Genomic DNA, 27,924 nt, shown 5'->3' with positions numbered 1-27,924 from the left:
TTATATGGGAACCAATCTGACAATAAATTATCTTAAAAAAAAGAAGATGACATTTCTCAAATTCTTCCACATGTGAGACCGGTGTCTGAGTGCCTTCCTGCAGCATAGCGTATATTAAAGACAAGAAAATTTTAGTTTAGAAAAAAGCACACCAACATTTTTGATTCTTTAAAAAGAAAGGCAATTCTAAAGGGAAAAGAGTTATATATATATATTCAGTTTAGGTAAACTCTTTGACTCTAGTTATTTAGGCTTTAAAATTTCTTTCATCGAGCAACTCTTCCATTATTGTATTTCTCCCAGGTAATGGCCACCTTATATAAGAAACAAATCAAAGTAAAGGTAATTTATTGTCCACTAAAAATTTCATTTTCTGTCAGCATCCAAATATGAGATCATATATATGAGCCCAGATACAAATTGTAGAGATTAATTTTATTAAAATGCAGCAACAAGCAGAATTTTCCCCCAATACAATAAATCTTTCAGATGGATTAGGGACCTTGAATTTAAACCTGTGATGTTATCTTGCCTTCTTAAAAATGGTTATAAAAGCTACAGTTAATAGAGTCGTTCATAGACATTCCCATTTCTTCCTTCTCAAGGCATAGCATAATACATTTTTCTTCAGATTCTCAGGCATATGAAATAAACAAACTAACAAAAACCCTCATGGTGAGAAATTATTTATAAGTACATATGCTTTTATAAGTACGTTAACAAAATTCTATATAAGAAAGGTTTCTAAGTAAAGTTTTATAAAGCAGAATGTCAATGTTAAACAATTAAGATGGTGATAAAAATCACAGCTTTCTGGGTCTCTCTACGATCACCAGTAACTCGGGCATCCGTCAGAGTTCACGACAGAAATTCTGTCACCTCAGGAGGCCAGTTGCCTTAGCTTAGGCCAGTTGCCTCCTATCTACATGGTCCCTTGTCCTTTCCTCACAGACCTGTTCTTGCAGGTGTCTTTTCACTCACTATACCCAGAGTGCTGAAGCCATTAGGAGATGCTCAGGAGGTATTCTGTACTAAGGTTAGTACAGAATTGGGTTGGGTTTTTGATGGCATGCTTGTCATGGTGACTTGAGTTTATTTGGTTTTAATATCAGTATAATTAATATACAGTGTTATATTAGTTTCAGGGGTATAACACAATGATCCCACAATTCTATACATTACTCAGTGCTCTTCATGATAAGTGTACTCTTAATGCCTTTCACCTATTTCACCACCACTCCCCCACCTTTCCTCTTGTAACCATCGGTTGATTCTCTATATTTAAGAGTCTGTTTGGTTTGTCTCATGTTTCATGGCTCCCCTGTTTTGTTTCTTAAATTCCACGTGTGACTGAAATCATATGGCATTTGTCTTTCTCTGACTGACTTATTTCACTTAGCATCATACCCTCTAGGCCCATCCATGTTGTTGCTAAAGGCAAAATTTCATTTTTTTATGGCTGAATAATATTCCATACCCCGTATCCCAAAGATTCCATATCTTTTTCTTTTTTTAAAAGTAGACACCATGCCCAGTGCAGAGCCCAATGCAGGGCTTGATCTCACAACCCTGAGATCAAGACCTGAGCTGAGATCAAGAGTCAGACACTTAACCAACTGAGCCATCCAGATGCCACCATATCACATCTTCTTTATCCATTCATCTAGCAATGGATACTTGGGTTGCTTCTTGGTTATTGTAAATACTTGGTTATTGTAAATAATGTTGACATAAACACAGGGGAGCATTTATCTTTTCAAATTAATGTTTTCATATTCTTTCAGTAAACACCCAGTAGTGGAATTACTGGATCATACAGTAATTATGTCTTGAATTTTTTTGAGGAATCTCCATACTGTTTTCCATAATGGCTTTGCCAGTTTGCATTCCCATTAACAGTGCAAAGGGTTCCTTTTTTCCCACATTCTCACCAATACTTGATGTTTCTTATGTTGCTGATTTTAGCCATTCTTCCAGAATGGTGTGAGGTGATAATATCATTGTAATTTTGATCTGCATTTCCCTGATGATGAGTGATGCTGAGCATCTTTTCATGGTCTGTTGGCCATCTGTAAATCTTCTTTGTACAACGGTCTATTCATGCATTCTGCCCATTTTTAATAGCATTATTTGGGTTTTTTTTTTTGGTGTTGAGTTGTATAACTTCTGTGTATATTTTGGATACTAGACCTTTATCATATATGTCACTTGCAAATGTCTTGTCCAGTTCAGTAGGTTATCTTTTAGTTTTGTTGGTTGTTTCCTTTGCTGTGTAGAACGTTTTTATTTTGATGTAGTCTCCATAGTTTATTTTTGCTTCTGTTTCTCTTGCCTCAGGAGACATATCTAGAAAAATGTTACAGCTAAATACAGAGAAATTACTGTCTGTGCTCTCTTGTAGGATTTTTGATTTTAGGTCTCACATTTAGGTCCTTAATTCATTTTGAGTTCATTTTTGTGTATGGTGAGAAAAAGTGGTCCAGTTTCATTCTTTTTCATGTTGTTGTCCAGTTTTACCAATACCATTTCTTGAAGAGATAGTCTTTCTTATTGCATATTCTAACGTCCTTTTTCAAAGATTAATTGACCATATAATTGTGGGTTTATTTCTGGTTTCTCTATTCCATTCCACTGATCTATGTGTCTATTTTATGTGCTAGCACCACACTGTTTTGCTTACTATAGCTTTGTAGAATATCTTGAAATCTGAGACTGTGATACTTCCAGTTTTGTTCTTTTTTAGATTGCTTTGGCTATTCAGGGTCTTTTGTGGTCTCATACAAATTTTAATATTATTTGTTCTAGCTCCATGAAAAATGCTGTTGGTATTTTGATAGGGATTGCATTAAATCTGTAGATTGCTTTGGGTACGATATACATTTTAGCAATATTTGTTCTTCCAATTCATGAGCATGGGATGTTTTTCCATTGGTTTGTGTCATCTCCAATTTCTTTTATCCTTGTTTTATAGTTGTCATAGTACAAGTCGTTTACCTCCTCGGTTAAGTGTATTCCTAGCTATTTTATTATTTTATTATTCCTAGGTATTATTGTTATTATTTTGGTGCAATTGTAAATGTGATTGTTTTCTTCATTTCTCTTTCTGATACTTCATTTTTAGTGTATGGAAATGTAAGAAATTTCTATGTATTGATTTTGTATCTTGTGATCTTGCTGAATTCATTTATCAGGTCTAGCAGTTTGGGGGGGGGATGTTTAGAGTTTTCTATATATAGTATTATGTCATCTGCAAGTAATGAAAGTTTTACTTCTTCCTTACCAATTTGGATACATTTTATTTCTTTTTCTTGTCTGATTGCTATGGCTAGAACTTCCAATACTACATTGAATAAAGATGACGAGAGTGGACATCTTTGTTTTGTTCCTGTCTGTAGGGGAAAAGCTCTGTTTTTCCCCCATTGAGTATGATGTTAGCTGTGGGTTTTTTACGTATGGCCTTTATTATGTTGAGGTATGTTCCCTCTAAATCTACTTTGTGGAGGGCTTTTATCATGAATAGATGTACATTGTCAAATGATTTTTCTGCCACCATTAAAATGATCATATGGTTTTTATCTTTTCTCTGTTGTTGTGATGCATCATGTTGATTTGTGAACAATGAACCACAGTTGCATCCCAGGAATAAATCCCACTTGATCTCGTGGTGAATGATTTTTTTAATGTATCATTGGATTTGGTTTGCTTTTATTTTGTTTATGATTTTTGCATCTATGTTCATCAGAGATATTGGCCTCTAGTTCTCTTTATTTGTAGTGTCTTTACCTGGCTTTTGTATTAGGGTAATGCTGGCCTGTCAGAATGAATTTGGAAGCTTTCTTTCCTCTTCTATTTTTTGGACTAGCTTGAGAAGAGTAGGTATTACTCTTTTTTAAATGGTTGGTAGAATTCACCTGTGAAGACTTATGGTCCTAGACTTCTGTTTCTGAGAGGTTTTTGTTTGTTTGTTTGTTTTTGCTTTTGTTTTTGATTACTGATTCAATTTCATTGTTGGTTAGCAGTCTGTTAAAATTTTCTATTTCTTCCTGATTCATTTGTGGGAGGTTATATGTTTCTAGGAATTCATCTATTTCTTCTAGGTTGTCCAATTTGTTGGCATATAGTTTTTCATAATATTCTCTTCTAATCCTTGGTATTTCTGTGGTGTTGGTTGTTATTTTTTTTCTTCATTTCTGATTTTGACTCTTTCCTCTCTCTCTCCCTCTCTTTTGATGAGTCTGGTTAAAGATTTATCAATTTTGTTGATCTTTTCAAAGAACCATCTCCTGGTTTCATTGATATGTTATGTTGTTTATTTACTTTCTATTTCATTTACTTCTGCTCTAATATTTATTATTTCCCACCTTCTACTGGTTGGGATTTGTTTGTTCTTCCTTTTCTGGCTCCTTTAGGTACAAGGTTAGGTTGTTTAGTTGAGACTTTTCTTGCTTCTTGAGATAGGTTTGTATTGCTATAAACTTCCTTCTTAAAATGGCTTTTGGTGCATCTTAAAGGTTTTGGAACTTTGTGTTTTCATTTTCATTTGTCTCTTTTTTTATTTCTTCTTTGATTTATTGGTTGACTCAGTCATTGTTTAGTAGCATGTTATTTAATCTCCATGTATTTGTGTTCTTTCTATATATTTTTCTTACGGTTGATATCTAGTTTCATAGCATTGTGGCCAGAAGAGATTCATGGTATTATTTTAGTCTTTCTGAATTTGTTGAGACTTGTGTTGTGACCTAATATGTTATCTACTCTGGAAAATGTTCCATGTGCACTTGAAAAAAATGTGTGTTTTCTGTTTTAGGGTGCAATGTTCTGAATATATCTGTTAGATACATCTTATCCAATGTGTCATTCAAAGCCATGGTCTGTCTCCTTGTTGATTTTCTGTTTGGATGATCTATCCACTGATGTAAGTGCAGTATTAAAGTCCCCTATTATTGCATTGCTATCAGTTACTTCCTTTATGTTTGTTACTAACTGCTTTTTGTATTTGGGTGCTTCCATGTCAGATGCATAAATATTTACAATTATTATATCTTCTTGTTGGATTGTTATTTCTATGATTATACATTGTCTTTCTTTGTCTATTGCTACAGTCTTTGTTTTAAAGTCTATTTTGTCTGATATAAGTATTGGTATCACGGTTTTCTTTTCACATTCACTTGCATTATAAGTGCTTTTCCATCCCTTCACTTTCAATCCACATGTGTCTTTAGATCTGAAATGGGTCTCTTGTAGGCAGCATATAGATAGGTCTTGCTTTTTTATCATTCTGTATCTTATGTCTTTTGACATTTATTCCTTTTACATTTAGAGTGATTATTGATAATTAAGTACTTATTGTCATTTTTTTACTTGTTTTATGGTTGTTTTTTAGTTATTCTCTTGCTCCCTTCTCTTATGGCTTGCTGGTTTTCCTTAGTGATATACTTGGATTCCTTTCTCTTTATTTTTTGCATATCTGTTACTGGTTTTTGATCTGTGGTTACCATTAGGTTTGTATACAGCATTTTGCATATATAGCAGTCTATATTAAATTGATGGTCGATTAAGTTTGAAACTATTCTCTACTCCTCTCCCTCTCACATTTTAGTTTATGATGCCGTGCTTTGTATCCTTATATTTTGTGAATCCCTTAAATGATTTTTATAAACTTAATTTTACTGCTTTTGTGTTCCTACTTTTCTTACTCCTGCTGATGGTCCCTCCTTTCCACACAAACAGTCTCCTTTAACATTTCTTGTGGTGCTGGTTTAGTGGTGATGAATTCCTTTTACTTTTGTCTGGGAAACTTTATCTCTCCATCTATTCTGAATGATAGTCTTGCTGGGTAGAGCATTCTTGGCTGTAGGGTTTTTTTCTTTCTGAACTTTGAATATATCCTGGCACTCCCTGTAAAATGTCTGTTGAAAATCAACTGATAGCCTTATGAGATTTCCCTTCTATGCAAAAGTTGTATTGCTTTTAAACATTCTCTTTATTACTATTTTTTTGCCATTTTAATTTCTATGTCTCTTGGTATAGACCTCCTTGGGTTGAGTTTTTAGGGGATCTCTGTGCCTCCTGGATCTGGATTTCTATTTCTCCCTTCCAAATCTGGGAAGTTTTCTAGCTATTATTTCTCCAAATAAAATTTCTGACCCCTTTTCCTCTCTCTTCTCCTTCTGAGATAACTATAATGTGAATATTATTATGTTTGATGATGTCACTGCATTCTCTAAGTCTGTTTTCATTTTTTAGTAATGTTTTTCTCTCTCCCGGTCAGCTTGACTACTTTCGTTTCTCTGTCATCCAGGTTGCTGATCAGTTCTGCCTCCTATAGTCTACTATTTATTTCACTAGTGTTATTTGTATTTCAGTTATTGAATTCTTCATCTCTGATTAGTTCTTTTTTATGTTTTCTACCTCTTTGCTGAGGGTGTTACTGAGATTCTTCACTCAAGTCCATTGAGTATCCTTATGACCATTACTTTAAATACTTAATCAAACATATTACTTCATTAGCTCTCTTGCTATGATTTTGTTCTGTCCTTTCATTTGAGAGATATTCTTCTGTCTCCTCACTTTATCTAATTTTCTGTGTCTGTTTCTATGTGTTAGGAACTAGGTTTCCTGCTCTTAAAAGTAGTGACCTTATAAAGAAGAGGTTCTATAATTGCCCTGCAGTGCAATGTCCCCTGTTCACTAGAACCTGACACTTCAGGGGTTTCTCCTACTATTGTGGCTGAGCCACTCTGGCTTTCAGTCCAGTTATCTGCAATGGCCGTCTTTGCCTTTTGTGGGCAAGTTTTGGACCCTGTGCTGTTAGTGGGCCAGTCTGGGGCCACCTCGGGCTCGAGTTCTGTCAGACCAGGCATTTGCCAGAGATACAATAGCACCAAACTTCAGGGTTCTTTCCTTGTGTTGTTCCCTGAGAGGCTTGCGCTGGTGGGTGGGTCCTGTGGTCAGACCAGGTGTCTGCCCCCAGCCCACTACTGGAGCCACAGTTGGAATGGTGTGTGGCTATCTTCTCCTCTCTCTGGGGCAGAAGGCAATTTGGGGTGGTGTTGGCCTCTTGTGGGGCTGCTTGCACACTGCCAGGCTCATGTCACTGCTTTGGATGGGATCTGGCCAAGGGTGTATTGGAGGGCGCAGGTCCACAGGAGAGCATGGAGGCGGGGTGTGTAGCACCAGCAAAGTCTCTACGGGTCTCCTGCAGGAAGGGACCTGCATTTGCCCAAAAATCCTCCACAGGCCAGCTGGGTTGGAGGAGGTAGATCCACACAAGAGTGTGGGGGTGGGGCATGATGTTGGCAAGACAGGTGGAGAGTGTTCTCATTGTGCTGGTTCCCACAGCTGTCTGTGTATCTAGGTTGGGGGTGGGGGAGGGAAATGGTGCTGCCAGCTCTTTCGTTCTTCAGGAAGTCTCCCAAAGATCCCTGCCCTTCTAGCATACATTCTGAGATTAGCAAACAAATCTCCCTCCTTTATACTCCAGGCATTTTTCAATGCTGTTTGTTGTGTTGCCTATTTATTTATTTATTTATTTATGAAAAATTTTTAATGATCTAGATTTATCCAATGAATGGCGAACTTATACTTTCTTTAAAAAAGCAAAGAAACTCCTTTTCAATATTGAGTAGTCATTAAAATAAGCTAATTAGTCCCACAGCTTAATGTAATAGGTACTCAGTAAAGGGTGGGGACTCAGTTTCCTTTTGCCCTTCTGGATCTCCCAGAGCCAAACGTCCTGATCTTTAAAGTTCCAGGTTTTAAGCCCTGCTGATTGTAAGAACTTGCAAAAGTATGCCCCTCTGGTTTCTAAAGCTACAATTTAGGGAGACCGATCTTCCCTGTGCAGGTTTTTCATGCCTGGAATGCCTGTTGTGAGGGTCTGTTCCTTTCCCATCTCATGCCCACAGCATCCCTCCCTTCCACCAACAGTCCTGGGGTTCCATTTAACTCCTAACCACACTGCTGCCCTTCCTACCCTTTTCAGTATAGCACTTTCTCTACATTTAGCTGTGGGGCATATGTTCTGCCTGTCTTTGGGTCATTTTCTGGGTTATTTACACTGATATGAGTGTTACCTAGTTGTATCTGTGGGGTGAGGTGGGCTTAGGATCCTCCTACTCCATCATCTTCCCCAGAAGCTTAAATTTATTTGTTTTTTTAATCATAGTTAATGTTGAGAATAAATCCTCTAGGTCTAGAAAGCATGGCCTCTTTTAGCTTTTTTTGCTCTCAGTGTTTCCAAATATTAGATTTTTGCATTTTTAAGTTTTCTAGAGCTCTGTTCTTCTTCTTCACTGTTTGATGAGCTTTACCCAATATCTTTCTCAAGACATCTTGAAAAAAATTCAGAGTCACCAAAATTATGCCTTTACGTTACCTCTTGGAAAGCACGTTGTCTGGGTTTATTGTAGATTCTTCCCTTAATGGCCAATATAGGGGAAGTTTTTCTTAACTTTGAATAATCAGAACTGTACATTTTGGCCATGTTATCTGTTAGGCTACCTCCAACTGTTTCAACCTTATGAAATTCTTCATGCAATATAATCATCATCATCATCATCATCATCAAGGTGTGTTCTAATCAGGAGAGGTGGAACTATATAGCGTTCTTGGTATGGCCAACACTGAGTGTGGCTTTAAGCTCTTTAGGCATATTGTTTTTAATCTGTAAAATGATAATTAAAAAGGCAATGTCTTTCACAAACTGGGACAAAGGTCTTTGGGATCTTATAGCCACCAGCATAGGGTGTAGGCCCTCCAGTACCGTCCACAGCCCCATGTGCTGCCATCCTTCCAGCTGGGGTCACAGGATACAGAACAGCCTCTACCTAGATCACTGCAGTTGCCCAGTTCCCATAGCAACTGCTCAGACTCTGATCCCGTTGTCCTTTCCTCATTGCCTCTTTGGGGCCTCTTTCCTCAACATATAAATTAAGTAATTGATATTTCTTTAATCACTCCTTCTTTTTACCAAAGAGACCCTACGTACCAAATATAGTAGCAATAGCACTAACAATAAAAATAATAACTTATTTTTAAGAGTTCCCCCTAAATGTCAGCATTCTAGCAGGTCCCCAAACCATAATACGAACTAAATGATAAAACTGATATGTAATTGTGATTGGAATAAAATTACAGTCCCACCATATTGGAATGGAGGTACAATCTGGAACATTCTCTGAGTTAGGTGTATTATCATCCACTGAAAGGCTTAGAGCCCTATTATATTCTCATTAGTATCATGAAATAAATTCTCCTAGAAAATGTCACCTAGAAAAAGCGAGAAGTGCTTTGTTCCTTAAAAATTAGAGTAATATGAGATGTAAAATATCACAGTACTTTGAGAAAAAAAAACTAGCAAAATTCCCAGAATCAATCAGCCAAAGATAATTGTGTTATTAAGAAACCATTTGACTGTGTGTAGATGAAAAGCCATATTTTGCTCAACCTACAAAAGCTTTACAGTGTATCTGAAACATCTAAATTACCTTTATTAATAAATATAAAATGTATAATTTTTGGCAGTATGCTGGATTAATTGCCTAACAAAGTAAGTGAGTCCCATGAGCATGCTATGCAAATCATTTTGTAAAAGGTCATTTTTATTAGCGACAGTGGTCAAATTAAATATGCAATTTCTGGAATAATGTGGCACATAATGTGCTGATACATTCAAATACTATGGATATTAAACCCAACTATGCCTTATTTTAGGAAGGTAAGTATAAATTAAATGAATCTGAGTTATTTGTGATTTATTCAGCACTCACTCACTCTACAAATGTTCATTGATAATCCCCTGGGTGTTCGGTCGGCACTGGGAAGGGTACCTTCTTTGCAGCCATCAAATACCTGATCTCCAGATGTCTAGCACATGGATACATAGGAGGTACTCAAAATGTAACTGCTACTCTCCTTCGCGAACTATTGTAGAACAACATACAGGATACTGCTCTGGGTCTTGAGAATACAATAGTGAATGAGACAGGGAAGGTTCCTACTCCGATGGAAATCATCTTCCAGTGGGAAAGAACCCTCACTAAGAAACAAATAGGAACAATTCAGAGGGCAGTACCTGCCGGAAGAAAGGTAGTGGGACAGAATCAGACAAGTGTGGATAACATCTGACAGAAGGATCAAGGGGACCCCTTGGAGCTGCAAACCCACCAACCGGGAGTAAGTCAAACCAAAATGTAGAGGAAGGGCATTTCAAGGAGAAACTGCTGACACAGAAGCCCATGCTTGAGACTGTTTGGAATATAAATAGCTTCCCTAAGTATGGACTCTGAAAACCTCAGGTGTCTCTTACTGTTCCTTAAGAGAAGAGCGACCCCGGGGGGGCGAAGGGCTAGATGCGGACTATGGAGCTGCTCTGTTCGGCCAGCATGATGCTCAGGGCTTGTTTCATCTTATTGTTTTAGGCCAATAACCAAAACTTGAGAGCTTTCTAACTAAAATCCAGATTCCTCACTTTTCTTTAGAAACCAGGTCTGGAGTCTTGGGATCTGAATGTCAGCACAGTGGGCAGGGGCTCGATAGCTTGGTGTGAGGTTCTGCACTACATTTGCCGATATCTTCCCACTTTCTTCTTTTGCCCTAATCCTGAAGCCAAAGTTCTGCGGCCATTTCTCATCATGCTCCTGCTATCGGTCTTCTCTGTAACTATGTTCCCATCAAAAGTAGGAAAAGAAAAGCTAGGTTTAGAGGGTTATGTGTTTCAAGACAAAATGGTTGAAAAGTATATAAACCAGTCTTGATGTCAGCTGAATACAATCCAGCTTTTCCTCTCATTTGTGTTTTCTTCCTGATCCTATTAAACATATGAGTTTGAGACACTTGAACTTGGGTTTTAAAAATCAAGAGCATGGTCCAAAATTTTTTTTGGAAAAATAAAATAAAATTCGAATAACTGCAGTTTTGGGCTGCCTCTGTGGGACAAGTTGGGTATCTGGACTATTTGAACTTGACTTTTAATTTCAACACCTACCAAACTGATGACGGGCAAGTTCAATACTCCTCTCATCCTCAGTGTCCTCATCTGTAAAGCTATTGATTTGGATATAGAATAATCAACTGTGTCACATTATTCTAAGAATTAAAAGTTAACCTATAGAAGCACATAATACATGGTAGATGATAAATGTAAAATCTTGATTATGTCACGTATAAGGCACAGAAGCACTCAGAATGACTTACCTCACCTTGGATATATTCTGAATTTCTTCTAAGGTGGGTAGAAGAGAAGAGACTGGGCAAGTGGGAGAAAAGGAGGGGAAAGCAGTAACATGATTCACTGTACAGCGGGTGCTAGCTATGTGCCCGGTTCTTAATTCACAGTAGGTTACCTCTGTTTCACAGATAAGGAACAGGAGGTGCAAGGAAGCTACATAAGGTGCCAAGGTCACACAGGAATAAGAGTAAGAGAGACGCTTGTATGCAAACTTTTCACCACCCCTTCTCTCTCTCTTTTTTTTTTTACCACCTCCCTGCCCCTAGCTAGAATGGATGGAGAGCTATTGTATAACTTCCTTGAGCCACAGAAATGAAAGCACTCCTAGTATCAGTGGATTTATCAGACTTGAAGATGCATAGGCGTCACCTGCACAGCTCATTAAAAATGCCCTACTGCTAAGGTCTCTGATTCAGTGAGTGATCCAATCATTCCATCTTGAGAGGCACCAAAGACATTCGTCTTTCTGGTCTCAGGGGCTAATTTTTAAGTGAAAAATACAGAATACAGTGAAAAATTCCAAATGGTACCCGAAGAGAAGACACCGCATGAGAATGGATAAAACATAAGCCTCTAATTGGTCACAGAGAAATCTTCAATGTTGTCTCAGGTCACTTTTTTTTTTTTTTTTTAAATTAGGGTACAGTTGAGAGGACAGATAAGACTTGATAGAGTGAAGTTCAACTAAAATAATTAAATTCCAACGAAAAATCTTCATCATGCTTTGTCCTTTCTATGATAGAAATGTTTTAGGTAGTTTTCTTATTCAATTATAGAATATATGTATTTTTAATTGAACATTAAATGTTTAAATTTAGAACCCTTCTTTTAATTACACCTTACATACAGGCCATGCACAGTTAATCATTGCTAATTTCCATCATACTTCCCTCTGAAATAGAAGTTTTTTATGCATCCATTACAAGTTTCGTTGTATCTTTCCTGGTAAAAACTCTGATAAGTTTCATTAGAGAAAACAGCAGACACTATTGGAACTTACGGTCACTGAGTTCATGGCCGGAAACTGTTCATACAAAGAGAAGTAAGACTTGGTCTCTGTCTTCTTACTTTCCAGGTAGAGAGAATTGCAAGGCCTAAGCTTTCAAGTGCTGCCTTAACATCCTTGAGCTTCACAGGATTGCAAAGGCTTAACCATGAGTTCACTGCTCTTGCCAGAGAGGCCCTCACAACTCAGTGTGAAAATCCCCCACCAACTAGTCCCCTATCAGCCAGACTTGCTGCACCTGCCCCTTCTTTTTCAATGTAAGGACCGCACTTCCTTGTCAGGCCATAAAATTACTCAAACAAGCCAATCACATTCTCCTGAGGGAAGCAGACGTAATGCAACCCCGGTTCCTGTAAAGCCTGCTTCTCACAGCCCCTGGTGCTTCCCTCTGCTTTGCTAATTTGATTTCCTTTGCTTTTATTAAGTAGGCCGACATTTTTATTTTGTTACTAAATGTAGTTCCTCATTTGTGAATTGACTGTCCATGTCATTCCATTCTTTTTCAGCTTCAAGGGTCTTAGTGTTTTAGCATCAATTGGGATGGACTCTTTTTATAGTAGAAAATACTGTATTTGTTGCAACCAGTTTCTTCAATCTGTTTTCATCTTTTGTTTTTAATGATGTAGTTTTGCCTTTCTGAAGTAAAAATCATACTTAAATTTCAAATGTTTATGCAGATCAAGTGTCCAGTTTTTTTCTGTAGGCCTGTGGTTGCTTTTAAACTAAGAAAGTATCTAGGGGCGCCTGGGTGGCTCAGTTGGTTAAACTAAGAAAGTATTCAATCCAGAGATCTGACCAATACTTAACACATTATTAATTAATTAATACATTATTCAAGTTTTCTCTGTTTTTTTTTTTTTTAACTCTTAATGCATCTGATACCTTTAGTGTGGTGTGAGGTAAGGTTTCTAATTTCTGGCTTGGTATTTATCAGATAAAGGATCTTAATTTATAATTCCAATTTCTTTTCTCTTTTTAATCTCAAGGGTCTTCACTTTTCCCATGGCCAAGTAGAAAGAAGAAGAAAAGATTACAGGCAAGCATGACACTGTATTGTTGTTTCCCTAATTAACATGGAGTGGGAGTCTCTTTGAGGGAACGAGTTCTCTGAGTATCTTCGCAATTTGGTTAATAACTTGACTCTTGCTTGTTTGTTAAAAAAATTAGGCAGAAAAAAGATAGATGGACCAAAACATTCATAAAATACTCACAATTAGGCAAAACGAGAAAAAAGGAACACAGTAACTCTCGATGTTTGCTAGAACCTGTCATCAATGGAAGGTGAATATAATTGCATGACTCTACATTATTAGACAAACCAGGAACCACAATGTGTTTAAGGAAATTGTATAGGGAATGTTGAGAGAAAGCTATGTCTGGCCAGATCTGGGGCATCTGACTGTGAGACGGGTCAGGAAATGATGTTAGCAAAGGGTATTAATGAGTCAAGCAGAGGTAAAAACAACAGGTTTCTGTTGCTACTCTTTAAAGAGCTAACAAGACTGCTGTTTTAGGCAGAATAATCCATCAGAGCTAATGAGGAAGAGTTACGTAGAAGTGTAAATCCAAATAGGGGTTCCAAGTGGCTTAAGGGTTTATGGGGAAAATGCAGAATACCAGTGCCTTAACTGTAAGCCTGGTTCATCCCTTAAGATCTTTCTCTAGTGGTTTCTATTTTGGCAGAAAAGTAAATTAGAGGTGCGAGCAGAAGAGGACAAGGTAGAACAGGGTTGCTAAGACAGATACACCATTCCCAAGTCACTAGAAGGATCAGAAAGAGGGAAGGGCACGATTGTATGGTTAGGGAGACTTGTAGGGCTTGTAAGACATATTTTTATTTATCTGTTTCTTTGCTTACTTGCTCGTGTATTTGTTATCTGGGCTCATGTATCAGCTATTATGCTCAGAACTAAAGACAAAAAAGTCCGAATGGTCTAAAACTACACCCATCCCCCAAATATTCACGGAGGTCCTACTCGGGACCATCACTCATGTTAGGAGTTTGGAATACATGTAGCAGCAAAACAGATGTGGTCCCTGCCCTTGTAGGAACTCTTAGTATCTCTTTCTCCTGAAATATTTAAAACATAGAAAACACAGCGAATCATATATCACACATTCCTATATCCTCTTGAGATTCAACAAATGGTAACATTTTGCATATTTGTTTCCAAACTTATATTTAAAAAAACTAAAATCATGTAGCTAGAGTTAGAGCTGTTCTGACCTACCTCAAATTTAATTTCCCTTTCTCTCTTCAGGGGAGTGATTAATTGGCCTAAAGTTGGCATTCTTCCAATTATTTAAAACTATATTACCACAAACATATTTGCTCATGAGAAATATGTAGCATAATTTTGTATTTTGGAAATTTTGAAATGATGTTTTTAGTACAAAATGATAACTTGCTTTTTATACTTCACATCAGGTTTTTGAGATAATTTACTTATTTTTTATTACATACCTACTATACCTCAGGCTTCATTCTAAGTGCTAGAATAAAGCAGGGAACAACAAAAAATTTCTGCCCTTAAGAAGCTTATATGGTAGTAGGGTAGACAATCAACATCAAAATATGAAATATTCTATCTAGATTGCTACATATAGTTACAGACTGAACTGGGACCCCCACATTCATACATTGAACCCTTAACCTACAATAGAATTCAGTTTGGAGACAAGGTCTATAAGGAGGCAATAAAAATTAAATGAGATCATAAAGGAAAGGCCTTAATTCCATAGCACTTGTATCCTTATAAGAAGAGGAAGAGATATTAGAAAGTTTTCTTTCTCCTCACACATACAAAGAGGAAAGGCTATGTGAGGACACAGACACCATCTGCAAAGCCATGAAGAGAGCCCAAACCAGTAACCAAATCTACTGGTACCTCGATCAGGAACTTCTAGCCTCTAAAACTGTGAGAAAATAAATGTTTACTGTCTAAGCCACCCAGTGTGTGGCACTTTGTTATGGCAGTCACAGCAAACAAATACAGCTGCTGTACGTTGATGAGTGCTAACAAGTAAAAGAAAGTAGGAAAAGGGGAGATAGTGATGGGGGTTCGACTGGCAGTTGAAATTCGGTGTCCAGGAAGGTCTTCTTCATGAAGTTACTCTTGAGAAAAGACCAGAAGAAAGTGGAAGAGCTGGTCACTTGGCTAATTGAGGGAACAGGAAGTGCCAGTGCAGAGTCTGATGCAGGACAGCGCATGGTGTGTTCCAGGAGCCATGAGAAGGTCTGGATGGCTAGAGTTTTGGGGAAGAGGGAAAGGGAGGGAGGAGATGAGGTTGGAGGCCGAATCATGTAGAAACTTTGGGAGACTGTTTAAGCGGAGGACTGACAGGGTCTGACATTCATTTTAACAAATTGTTCTCAACAGTCTTGTTGAGAAAAGATGAAAAAAGTCCAAGGGCAGAAGCAGGGAAACCTCTTGTAAAACTTATTTCAGTAGTAAAAGTAAAAGATGATGGTGATTTCCATCAGGCAGGTGGTAGTGGGGGTGATGAAAAGTGATCAGATTGGAGATACATTTTCAAGGCCCTGAGCAACTGGAAGAATTGTCTCTCAGTAACACAGTAAAAAAACGAGGTCATAGGATCCTAAGTCTCAAGCATTAAGTCGAGATGTTGAATACATGGGCTGTGAGATATAGGAGGGGTCTGGAGTTCAGAGAAGAGGTCTAGGCTAGAGATAAAACTTCAAAGTCATTGGCACAAAGATGGCATTTAGAGTAATAGAAATGGATGAGGTCATGTAAAGAGTAAATGTTGATAGAAAAGAGAAATCCAAAGAGAGGTTACGGAGATAACTAGCAATCAGTAAAGGAGACAGAGACTGGCCAGAAATCAGGAGGAAAACCAGGTGTCACAGTCTGGATGTCACATGAAGATAATGCTTCAAAGCGGTCATCAAATGGATCGGATTTATCAGTATTATTACATGTAGATCGTTTACTTTCTACACAGTTTTCAATGGTAGGAATATAGCCATTTTTATTTGTCCATTGTTATAATGGTAGATATTTTAGTTATTTATGATACTTCACTTTTATCAGCAATGTAGCAATGAACATCTGTGTCCGTGAATAATAGTTGCTTTAGGGTATTCCCTAGATGTAGAAATGTTAGGCGGTACACTATGTATCCTCAACTTTTCCAGATATTGTCAAACTGCTTTTCAAAGTGATTGTGCCAATGAATGCTCCCACCAGTAGTATCTGAGAGCTCACATTTTTGCTCACACAGGGTGCAGTTCAATTTATATTTTGACAGATGGATGTGAATTGGTATCATGTTGTTTTAATTGGCATTTGCCTGATAGTCCTACTGAAAAACGTCTTATGCGGAATGCCTATTCATAGCTTTTGCACATTTTCCAAGTAGGTTGTTTTTCATTATTATTAATTTGCAGGAACTTCTTATGTAAATTGGATACTAACCCTTTGCTGGTTAAACACACTACAAATGAATGCTTCTTCCACTATATACCTCATCTTTTAACCATGTTTATAGTGTCTTTAGTTGTATGTTAAAAAAAAAACAAAAAACCTTTAATGTATACAGCATAGTTGGGAAGAATGAGGTTTAGAAGGAGAAAATGGAAGCCTTACAAGATAAGTTTTAAATTTGATAATAGAAAGTAGAGTGATAAGCTATTACTTCAATACTGATAAGCCATTACTTCAATAATCAATTACCCAATCCAAATAATTAATTAATCAGCCAGGGCCACCTGGGCGGCTCATTCGGTTAAGTGTCTCACTCTGGATTTTGGCTCAGGCCGTGACCTCGTGGTTCATGAGTTCGAACCCCACATCAGGCTCTGTGCTGACAGTGCGGAGGCTGCTTGTGATTCTCTTTTCCTCCTGCTCTCTCTGCCCCTCCCCTGCTCTCATTCTCAAAATAAATAAATAAAAAACTTTACAAAAATTAATCAGCCAAAAGAGCATTCTGACCATCCATATTTTAAAAATGGAAGGCTAGCTGGTAGGGTTCTCTTATGGAAATAAGAAAACAAAGAACTATGTACGCAACTGAAGGGATCTGGACAACACTGAGAGTGCAGTTGAGGTGGCAGAATATGACTTTCCAGGAGCTCCTGTCTATCCGTTTGTTTGATTTTCTCAAGCTAGGTTCAGCATCCCGAGTGAAGGCACAGAGCGAGCACATACTGTGCTCTTTCTAGCACTGTGGTTTTCTAGGAGTTCCTGAACAAAAGGCCCTGGGAAAACAGGGGGGGTTAAATGAAGGTGGGGAAGGGATGGTTCGGAAGTTGCATGAAGGAGTGGGGATGCTGCTGCCCCAGCTCCCTACCCTAAGGCACATGGACTGGTATAGACTGAATTATGTCGCCCCGCCCAAATTCATAGATTAAAGCCCTAACCCCTAACGTGACTATATTTGGATATTATTTAACTACCTCTAGAAAGAGGTAATTAATGTCAAATGATGTCATAAGAGTGGGATCTTGATACAATAGGATTAGTGTCCTTATAAGAAAAGACACCAATGAGTTCTCTCTCTCTCTCTCTCTCTCTCTCTCTCTCTCTCCACCATGTGAGGACAAAGCAAGAAGGGAGCCATCTGCAATCCAAAGATAGAGCTCTCATGTGACACTGACCCTGCTGGGACCTTGATCTTGGACTTCCAATCTCCAGAACTGTGAGAAAATACATTTCTACTGTTGAGGCCATCCAGCCTATGGTATTTTGTTATGGCAGCCTGAGCTAAGACATGGCTAAGGGAAAATGAGCCAATATATCTGAGAGGCCTCAGCAAGGATTATATATCAAATGAAGGGTAAGGTTTCAATAAAGATAGAGAGGGGGAAGAAATTTTCTGTAAGAAGCTGAAGGTGAAGGTCAGTTTATTTCCTGGGAAACTGAAACTCACATGGACATAGTTTTCTTTATTCCACAAAGGTGCCCCACAGTACTGTTGATATTTTAACTTTGAATCTCGAGACTCCAATTTAATAAAATAGAGAAATTTAATATTTATAATGAAACATTTTTAAAATTTCATGTTTTGAATTTTTGTATTTAAAAATCTACTAGTTTATTTTTTCCCACTGGTTTCTTTTTATGATTTTCATATTATTTTGTAAATGACAAGATATGAGAGTTTCTGGCTTATTCGCAAGCAGGTAACATATTGTAGGCATAGAATTTTTTTAGTTCCAATAAATGAAAAACTGAATTTAATAAAAATTTACCATGTTTTAATTTTTGTCATACTTTTGACATATAGGAGGGATATTAGGGCATCACAGATTAATTTATTTTAATTAAAAAAATTTTTTTAACATTTATTCATTTTGAAAGGCAGAGAGAGACAGAGCATGAATGGGGGAGGGGCAGAGAGAGAGGGAGACACAGAGACAGAGCGGGCTCCAGGCCCTGAGCTGTCAGCACAGAGCCGGACTTGAGACTCGAACTCACAACCTGTGAGATCATGACCTGAGCCAAAGTTGGACGCTTAACTGACTGAGCCACCCAGGCGCCCCCAGATTAATTTTTACATGATGAATATCGCTTATGGATCCTGCAATGATTGTATCTTTTTTTTTTTTTTTTTTTTTTTTTTTGAGTTGTCTCCATAACCTACTCCATAAGCGTGAAGCCCAACTCAGGGCTTGAACCCATGACCTGAGACCTGAGCTGAGATCAAGAGTCGGATGTTTAACCTACTGAGCCACTCAGGCAACCCTACAATGATTGTATCTTGAGGTAAATTGGCATTTACTTGTGTTTAGGCATTTTTACTTGTGTTTCAATATAAGTATTCCCTTTGCTTTCTGTTGCCAATTGTTAAGTGCATAAAAACAAACAACAAACAATAATATTAATAGAAAATTCTAGGCCATCACAACCATTATATTAGCTGTCAGTCCACCACCTAGGGACAAACAAACTGAGTCATGACCATGCTGCTCTGATGTCCACTAACCGTCAAGAATGCTACCTTGTTGCATACTCAGCGGGTCTAGACTTATGTTTAAAAGACAAAATAATTGTGTGGATTAGTTTTCATCAAAGCAGATAATGGAACAGATGATGCTAGTACCTGAGTGTAAAATCAACCTCAGGAACAACTTTTCAATTTGCCGAGGTCACAACCCAGCCTTATTCAAGCAGTTACATATTTAAATTTTCACCGACCTTCCCATTATCCTTGACTGAGACTCTTGTATCTCAAGATAATTTTAGGTGTTACCTGTATCATGTTTTCTTTACCATTAGTCATGCTATACCTACAGCCCTGTTCATCTTTTCGTAAATAAATAACTTCTATGTTTTTTAACCGTCCTTATAACAGTATAATTTGGAGAGGGCATTAAAATTTCCTAGAGCTGGAATATATATACCATCTCTGAGTGTGTACCAGGAATATTTGACTTTGCTGGTGGTTTTAGAACCAGAAATTCACAGTGTTACACCACTCCTACAATGTCCACTAATGAGCTCCATGGCTATAAAAGCATAATAAGTTCTAACAATTTTATGTAGAGATGTTTTTCTAATTTAGAACTTTGGTTTTTACTATTACAATGTAAATACATCCTGTATGATAAATCTAGTTGCTCCTGCAGAGACTTAATATTTATCTGTATGCCTTGCAAATACCTTATCAAATGAGAAATAGAATGACTTTAACAATAAATCTATTTTAATGTGCTATTTTTTCATATTATTCAGAACGTTGAGAAATTTAAACACTACATAAATATTCAAGAAAAAAATCACTTATGACAGTGAGAAAGAAAAGCTGGTAGGTTAACTAAATCCCATGTATGATTTTGAATTTAAAAATCTTTCATGTTTTTCTGAAAGTCTGAATTTATTTTTGTTTACTTAGACTGAAAACAGCAAATAAAATATTAATTGAGTTGTATATGCACAAGTAGCTCAAATGGAGAAAAAATAACTCAAAGGTTGGTTTTCAATATTTCTTTTCCTCATGTTCTTATTTGGATCCTTTTTCTTATTCCCTTTCAATGGAATATTGGTGACATAATTAATGCTAATGGCTCTCTATGAGAAACATGAATTGCTTTTTCCTCCTTTTTTGTTTGTGTTGCATTTTGCAGGTGCCATGAAGGTTCTATGGCTCTTACAAAAAGCCTGTAGAAAGCTAAGAGGGTAAAAGAGAATGTGGACAGTACAGGCAGGAGATGGGGACCAAGTTTGTTAATAGAACATTTGTATGTGGCAGAGCTGGTTGCCCTTGGAGTGGATGTAGCTGATACACTTGGATCTACTGAGTAGGTATTCTCTCTCCAGATATTTAAAAGACCACATACTTTGCACTGCTCTCAAAATAAAAATGGAGAATGTCCAAAGACACGATAATAAGCTTTTGTATTCCTTCCATTTTTAAATATACTAGATGGCCCAGTGGCCACACCCTTTTATTTCACCACCTACCACTGAACCGAAATAAATATGGCTTCATAGAACTAGCTTTAATGTTGGAATGTGTTTGGTCACTTCACACATTATAACCTGAAGGGTATGCCTTTCAGTTAGGAAAGAGCAAATAATAATCTCATTAAAATTGATAATTGGTATGAGGGAGTGTGGGGCAAGCTGAGGGCAAACTATAGGCTGGGAGCTTACCCCCTGCCCCATCCCCAGGTGGAATATGTGTGATATTTCTCGGACACTCCTGGCTACCCAAGAACAAAAGAAAGAGGTTTAAGTGCTTTCCATGGTAATGTGGGAAACTAAAGCAAATGAGAAATTAAATTCCCTTACAGCCTATAGACCAGTGACAAGACCTTGAAACAGGCAGAGTGACCTCCCTCTAGAAACCTGGCTGCCTGGATGATGACACTTTGCTAGGGGCAAAAGAGAATCTTAGCTTAATATTATCCCTGACCCCTTGAGGATCCTGTAAGTCTACTTCCTTTATCTCAACTGCCCCAAGATACATGCTGGCAATCATACTCCAAACTCATGGCCTCCCTGATTCAATTCACATCTTTAGGCTCTCATGACTGAGGTTTTACTAAATGGCAATAAATGACATTTGCCTAGCAACGCTAGCCCCTCAAGGTCCTGGAAACCTTGCTTCCAAAGTACGTTAGAGACTTGCTCAATCCCTAACCCCCTCCCAACCTGAGGATATGTGATGAGTTACCTGTCAGGACTCCAGTGCAGCTTTTCTGCCCACAGGTCCTGTCCCTGTGCTTTATTTAATAAAATCACCTTTTTGCACCAAAGATGTCTTCAAGAATTCTTCCCTGGCCATTGACTCCAGGTCACTCCACCATCATTCAAAACTTCATCAATAATGATCTTCCAGTTATTACCGTTGCAAAAAAGCGTAAGGATACATCCTTATAATGCCCAATTAGGCATAATGTGCTTAATTAGTGAGAAGGCGTAAATGATCACCTTTCAAAACATGTAAAAAGTAGTATTCCCATTGTCAGTGTTTAATTCCTAATTGCTTTGGTACCATCAGCAGTACATTTCCAGAACATTCCATCTCCGGTTGACATGATCTATTTCAGTTTTATTCAACTGGGGAGAATTTAGCACTAATGTTTCCCACAAATATTTTTGTGAGTTTCCTTATTCTGAAGTGAAAGTCCAACATTTTTAGTAATTCTAAGTATAATTCAAAAAATGTATCAAATCATTTTCCCCCAAATTTATAGCTATCTAATTTTCATTGGAAAGTGACATTTTATTATCCTAAGAAAACAAATTGTGGGCATTTGCTTCTGTGTATTTCTAGGTCAGGAAAGAATGGGTAGCATATGACCTCCCATACTATATAATACAAGCAGATACAACTATGTATACCCATATTCCTAAGCTATCAGTGAATTCAAAAATAATCCAGCTCATGAAAAGGCTGACTGACTTTCTGATAAATTTGCCATGTGAGAAAATAATCATTGGGAGTATGCTTGGGTACATTTTGAGAGTGTTCCTAGGATTCTGGAGAGAGGTCCTCCTCAAGTGATGGGAGAATTATCACATGGCGAAATTGCACATTCATTCATACCTTATGAATATATCCCATTTTTGGTATGGCAAAATTTTTTCATTAAAAAAATCTAAGTATTAAAAGGTGAACAAAAACATCCAAACAACACCCAGAGAAACTATCTGTGTTTTCTCCATTTTTCCCCCCTCTCTTTTAATAGTGTTCTTAAATAAGTCATTTCCTGGTAGGAAAAAAAAAAAGTTGGGCTTATCATAAAAAAGTTTAAGTTGGATCATTTTGTGTATTTTATATTGCATAGAAGTATCATCTTCAAAACACATTATGTGATCATCATTTAGAAGCTCCGGGTTAAAACTGGGTCTAATTTTCCCAGCTCAGCTTTTTGCAACGTACTACTAAGATACGAGAACTGGCAAAGCAAGGGAACACTTACTAACACTTCTACTGTTGCCAGGACCTTGGAGCTTTGTTCCATTTTCTTCCGGTGGCTGGCTTTCAGTTTAACCCAGTGGATGGAGCACTCGTGCGCTGATGCCCCCATTTCTCCCAGACTTACTCGTCTTCAGAAATATAAATTCTCTGGCAAGGAGAAAATCAGGAATCTGTCTTTATTCAATGTGGGGATAGCTATTACTCTCTACCCATTAGCCCTTTTCCTTCTATTCTCAGTTAAAGAATAAAACTTCAAGAGAATAAATGTTTATGAAGCAGGCACAGGAAATAACACTGGTATGTTAAATTCTACGAATTTTATGGTGATGGGAATTGGAAAAACTCTTGAGTGTCTCATGAGTATATACGTTTTTCTTCTCCTGTTTAGAGTGAAAGAGATATAGAAAGTGAGAAACAGAAACTATCATCATAGTTCGGGATAGTTACACTTGATAAAGTCCTAGTAACTGGTATTAACAAGGAAACTAAGCGCTGTGCATAGTAACTGGATGTCTGGCCAAACCTCAGCAAGGGGATTTTCATCCAGCACTGAAATGCCTAGAGAATGTGACCAAAGGCAAACTGGCAGATTGTGAGCTTTCACAAAAGGTATCCATCTGAGGAAGAGAAAACAAAGCAACAGTAACAACAATAAAGTAACAATAAAGGGACCTGTGTAATGACACAGAAAAAGAAAAAAAGAAAACAGAAGAAAACAAAAAGGAAACTGGCATCCTAAAAGCTGAGAAAATGACATTACGATCCAGAAATAGTAATAGTAATAATAATAATAATAATAATAATAATAAAGGGAAGTTACAGTTGCTCTTTAGACTTATTATAGGATGCAAAACAATACAGAATCTATGATGCAGGTGTGAAAGGCACACATAAGAAACAGGGTAATGCGGATATAAAACAGTATGCAGTGTAATGGGAGGTGGCTGAGAAAGGGAGATTAGCAGAAAAATTCAAATGCAATGAAAGAATTATTTTATTTTTTTAAAGAATTTTTTTTAACGTTTATTTATTTTTGAGACAGAGAGAGACAGAGCATGAACGGGGGAGGGGCAGAGAGAGAGGGAGACACAGAATCGGAAGCAGGCTCAGGCTCTGAGCCATCAGCCCAGAGCCCGACGCGGGGCTCGAACTCACGGACCGTGAGATCGTGACCTGAGTTGAAGTCGGACGCCTAACCGACTGAGCCACCCAGGCGCCCCTGAAAGAATTATTTTAAAGTCACATTAGACATTAGAATTTATTTAAAAATCCAATCACTGACAAAATGTAAATTTCAATTGTTTTTTTCTAGAATGCAAGAAAAGCCAAGAGATTAAAAAGAAGGAGGCAGAAGGAAAAAAGATGACAGACATGGATGACAAGTTACAGAAGAATAATCATTATTAGGTATTTTCAGGGGAGAAAAAACCATTTGAACACAAGTAAAATCTAAAACAAGCAAACAAAAATCTGAGTAAGTCAACTGAGAAATCATACTATGCTATATATAAAATAATTGAAAAGTTCCATCCCTAGACACCCTTGGCAAAATTTTTGGATTAAATGGTTAAAGAAAATATTGAAAGAACACCCAGAAAAACTGGCTGCCTTTATATTTTTCCTCTGTATTACTAAGTGCCAGAAAATCCTGGCATATGATCTGTAGTGTTTTTAAAGAGAAAGGCTGCAACTAAAGAATTTCTTCACTAGCTAAGTTGTCTTTCATTTGTGAAGCCAACAACAACAACAACAAAACATTCTCTTATAAGCAAAATTTAAAAACATATACTAATCACCTACCCATCTTGGAAACAAATGACATAAAGAAATATTTCAGATGAGAGAAAAATCAGAAGTAACAATTTAAGAAGGTAGAAGTTTAGTGACAGACATAGTAGAGACAAATTTGCATTTATTTTCCCTTCTAGGAAATATACTGAGAGGAACTTATCTGTAATATGGAAATAGATTTAAGCATAAAGAAACATATTACGGTACAATTATAGCGTGACTGTAAAAAATTCCTAAATATTTAACAATAGAATATCATTCAACAAGTTAAGTTTATGATGAATTTTAATGACATGGGTTAAGTTTATGATGAAATATTTAGCAGACAGCAGAGCACGAAATGATAAATCCATGAATTAACAATGTAAAGAAAAAGTACACGTGACTTTTATCTGTCACATTTTCATATCTTTAAAAAGAGATCTGAAGTAAACATTAGACAAAAGAACTTCAAAATATTTTGGGTAGTGGGTATATAAGGGTTTTTGTTTTAACTTCATTATATATAGTATTTCAGAATTAATTTTTTTCATGAAAAATCCTAGAAATGATATTGTAAGAAAGTTTTGCCAACCCTATCTCTTTGGGGTACTGATAATATGCCCTTACCCCCTCTTATTTTATGCTTTCCATTAGTTTTTCCATATGTCCTACAGAAAAATTGCACTGCCCCCAGATGAAAGAAACTCATCCACCAGACTTCAAAAATAAGAGCTTTTCAAGAAATTCTAACACCCATCAATTAGTTAAATGAAACTTAACCTCCCTCTCAATTTCCTCATTCATGAAGTAAAAGAGTTAACATTTCTGCTTCCTAGAATTATGGGGATTATTTAACACAATGTTCTGCCGCAATACATCTCTATAAGGATAATTTTTGAATGAGTATCTTTTCTGGGAGGAGCTGATTTCCTGGAATTAGATTAATTTGGTTTGTGGCTGAAAGGCCTAGCAATTGTTGTTGCAGTTATAACCGAATTAAACTGCTCTATGAAGTTCTCTTTCATAGGAGTGTTGTCCATCTCCTGTGGAAAACAGGGCAAACCAACACCAATGTCATTCTGTGACTCTGGCAACATTCGAGAGAAGAATAGAAGAAGAAGAGATTTTGTTGTAGAGGAGGGAGCCTGGTCTGCTCAGTAAGGCGGTGCAGGGTTAAGTACAGAAAAATGAATCATGGGAGTGAGCTGCAGGGTGCTTTAACTCCTCTAAGGGGCAAGCTGTCAGGTCCAGAGAAGCAACAAGTAACCGTCTGTCTAGTCACCTGACCCTGGATCCTCTTCTTCCCCAATACACAGCTAGACTACGTTTCCCAGCCTTCCTTGCATTTGGATTTGCCCTTGAGACTGAGTTCTAGTCTGCAGCATATAAACAGAAATGATGTGCGTTTCAGAGCGCTGTGCTTGATCTGTGAAACCTTCCCATAAATGAGACTTCACTCTTTTTCCTTTCACTGCCTTGATGCAGATATCCATGGCAACAAGCTTGGGCTCTACTCATTGCAGACACAGGAGATTTCTACCAGTTTCTCCTGAGTAGGCATTGTGGGTTTTTGTGAGCATAAAATAAACTTTTAGTGTGTTTACCCACGAAAATTTTTAGTTTGTATGTTAGAGTACTTAGCATTGCTCTAAGTCATAGAGATGTCCTCATACCAGGAAGTTGCAAGTTAAAGACAATACAATAATTGAGGCCTCAAAACCTGAGAGTAGATGTAAGAAATTATGGGAGCCCTCATAAAGTCCTTCAGATTTTGAATCAAGGCAGCAGGATGGAAGTGAGGTCATAGCACACAGCAGGCGTGGAACAAAGATTTGTTTATTTTCATTGTCATGCATTGATCTCAGTATACAGCAGCTGCAGCAGAAGACAGAATCATGCCTAACTGGAAATTAAAAGGACTGTTATGTAATATTGCCATTAACATACAATTATGTGTATGGTCCCCATTCATTTGAAACAAAACAAGGCAAAGGAAAACACTTCCCTTGATTCCATATCTTCCTTTAGCTGCCCTTAATTTCTCTACCCTTCTCTGCAGCCAACCCTCAGGAAAGAGGAGATTTGTCCACATATGCTATATCCCATCATTTCCCAAGGAGTCTGCATCATATTCCAATGCATTTTCTGCTTCCACCAGTCCAAAGTTCCTGCCAAGGTGGCCAAGGTGAATCTAATGGAAATTTTTCAGTCCTCACCAAACTAAAAGTTTTATCAGCTTTCAGTAGAATTGATGGCTTGCTTTCTCCTTAAAACTATTTATTGCTTTTTCTGAGCTCAGAATAAAACACAGGAATTTTTAGCATGACCTAAAATGACCTCCACGTGAGCTGGCCATCGCCTGCCTGACGTTATACCTACGCAATGTAATGGCTTAAGCACTGGGACTTTAACATTCAAATTCTTGTTGAGTTCTTAGTTTCAGTTATGACTTCTGAAAGTACTTTCTCTCAGCCTCAGTTTCCTTTATTTGTAAAACGGAGAGAATCGTGATGCCTATGTTACAGATTTGTTGTGACGGTCAAATAAGATAATGCATAAGAAGTGGTTACAACGAAGCGTGGTATCTGTGGAAAGTTCTACGTTTTCCTGCTTTTACACTAAGTAGCTTCCCACCACACTGGATTTCTCTCTCTTCCTTGAGCCAAATTTTATTTCCCCTGCCCCACCTTGGCCTTCCATATGCTTTCTTCCATCTGGAATGCTTAATCCTGACTGGCTTCTTTTAATTCTTCCCTTGGGTGAGGTTCTTTCTACCTTATCTAAAATTGCTCCTTATTTTTATTTCTTAATGATGTCCCATTCTTCTCCTTCATGCACATAAAACAATTTGTAATTTTCAAAAATTGTTTTTTGTTTATTTTTTGAGAGAGAAAGAGAGCAGGGCAAAGGTGGAGAGAGAGGGAGAGAATCCCAAGCAGGCTCTGCACTGTTAGAACAGAGCCTTATGCAGGGCTCAAACCCACGAACTGTGAGATTGTGACCTGAGCCAAAATCAAAAGTCAGACGATTAACCAACTGAGCCACCAGATGCCCCTGTAATTGTTTTGAAATACACATTCACACCCATATATTTATTGCTTTTGGGTCTTACTGTATTACAGGCTTCACGATGTTAGTTACCATGCAGGATTTGTTCACCTAGGGCCTATCACTGTGTTTGGGGCATATCAGGTTGCCAATAAATATGTATTGAGTGAGTGGAAAAGTGAATGAATGTAAGTGCTTCTTGTACAGTGTTTCAACTTTCCCTGTGGCTGAGCAGGCCTGCCTAAAAGAAAATGAGGGCAACAGGTAGAAAGTGTTGTAGACAGAGGAGACAAAGTAGCGTCTACAGAATGTGCAACATTTCATATTTAGACATGATTATTTTTCTAGTAATCAAGAGATAATTTGTGCTCAGTAATACGACATTTTTACTCAGTATAGAGTGTTACGTACATAAATTATATTCATCTGAAAAGTCCACAGAATCTTTCTTAGATCTAGAAATGGTTTATGTTTC

At 37.5% G+C, this 27,924-nt stretch overlaps 1 long non-coding RNA gene across 1 annotated transcript in view; it reads right to left on the bottom strand.

Moving 5' to 3' along the window:
* Positions 1–12,495, bottom strand: part of LOC125914490 (uncharacterized) — a 114,734-nt gene extending 102,239 nt beyond the window's left edge. The window contains exon 1 of the long non-coding RNA XR_007455322.1: positions 12,231–12,495. This is a non-coding gene — a long non-coding RNA (uncharacterized LOC125914490). The remainder of the gene's footprint in view (positions 1–12,230) is intronic.
* Positions 12,496–27,924: the final 15,429 nt, after the last annotated feature.

The sequence above is a fragment of the Panthera uncia genome (assembly GCF_023721935.1).
Source record: "Panthera uncia isolate 11264 chromosome D3 unlocalized genomic scaffold, Puncia_PCG_1.0 HiC_scaffold_8, whole genome shotgun sequence".
Taxonomy (NCBI): domain Eukaryota; kingdom Metazoa; phylum Chordata; class Mammalia; order Carnivora; family Felidae; genus Panthera; species Panthera uncia.
This window is presented reverse-complemented; position numbering and strand designations above follow the sequence as displayed.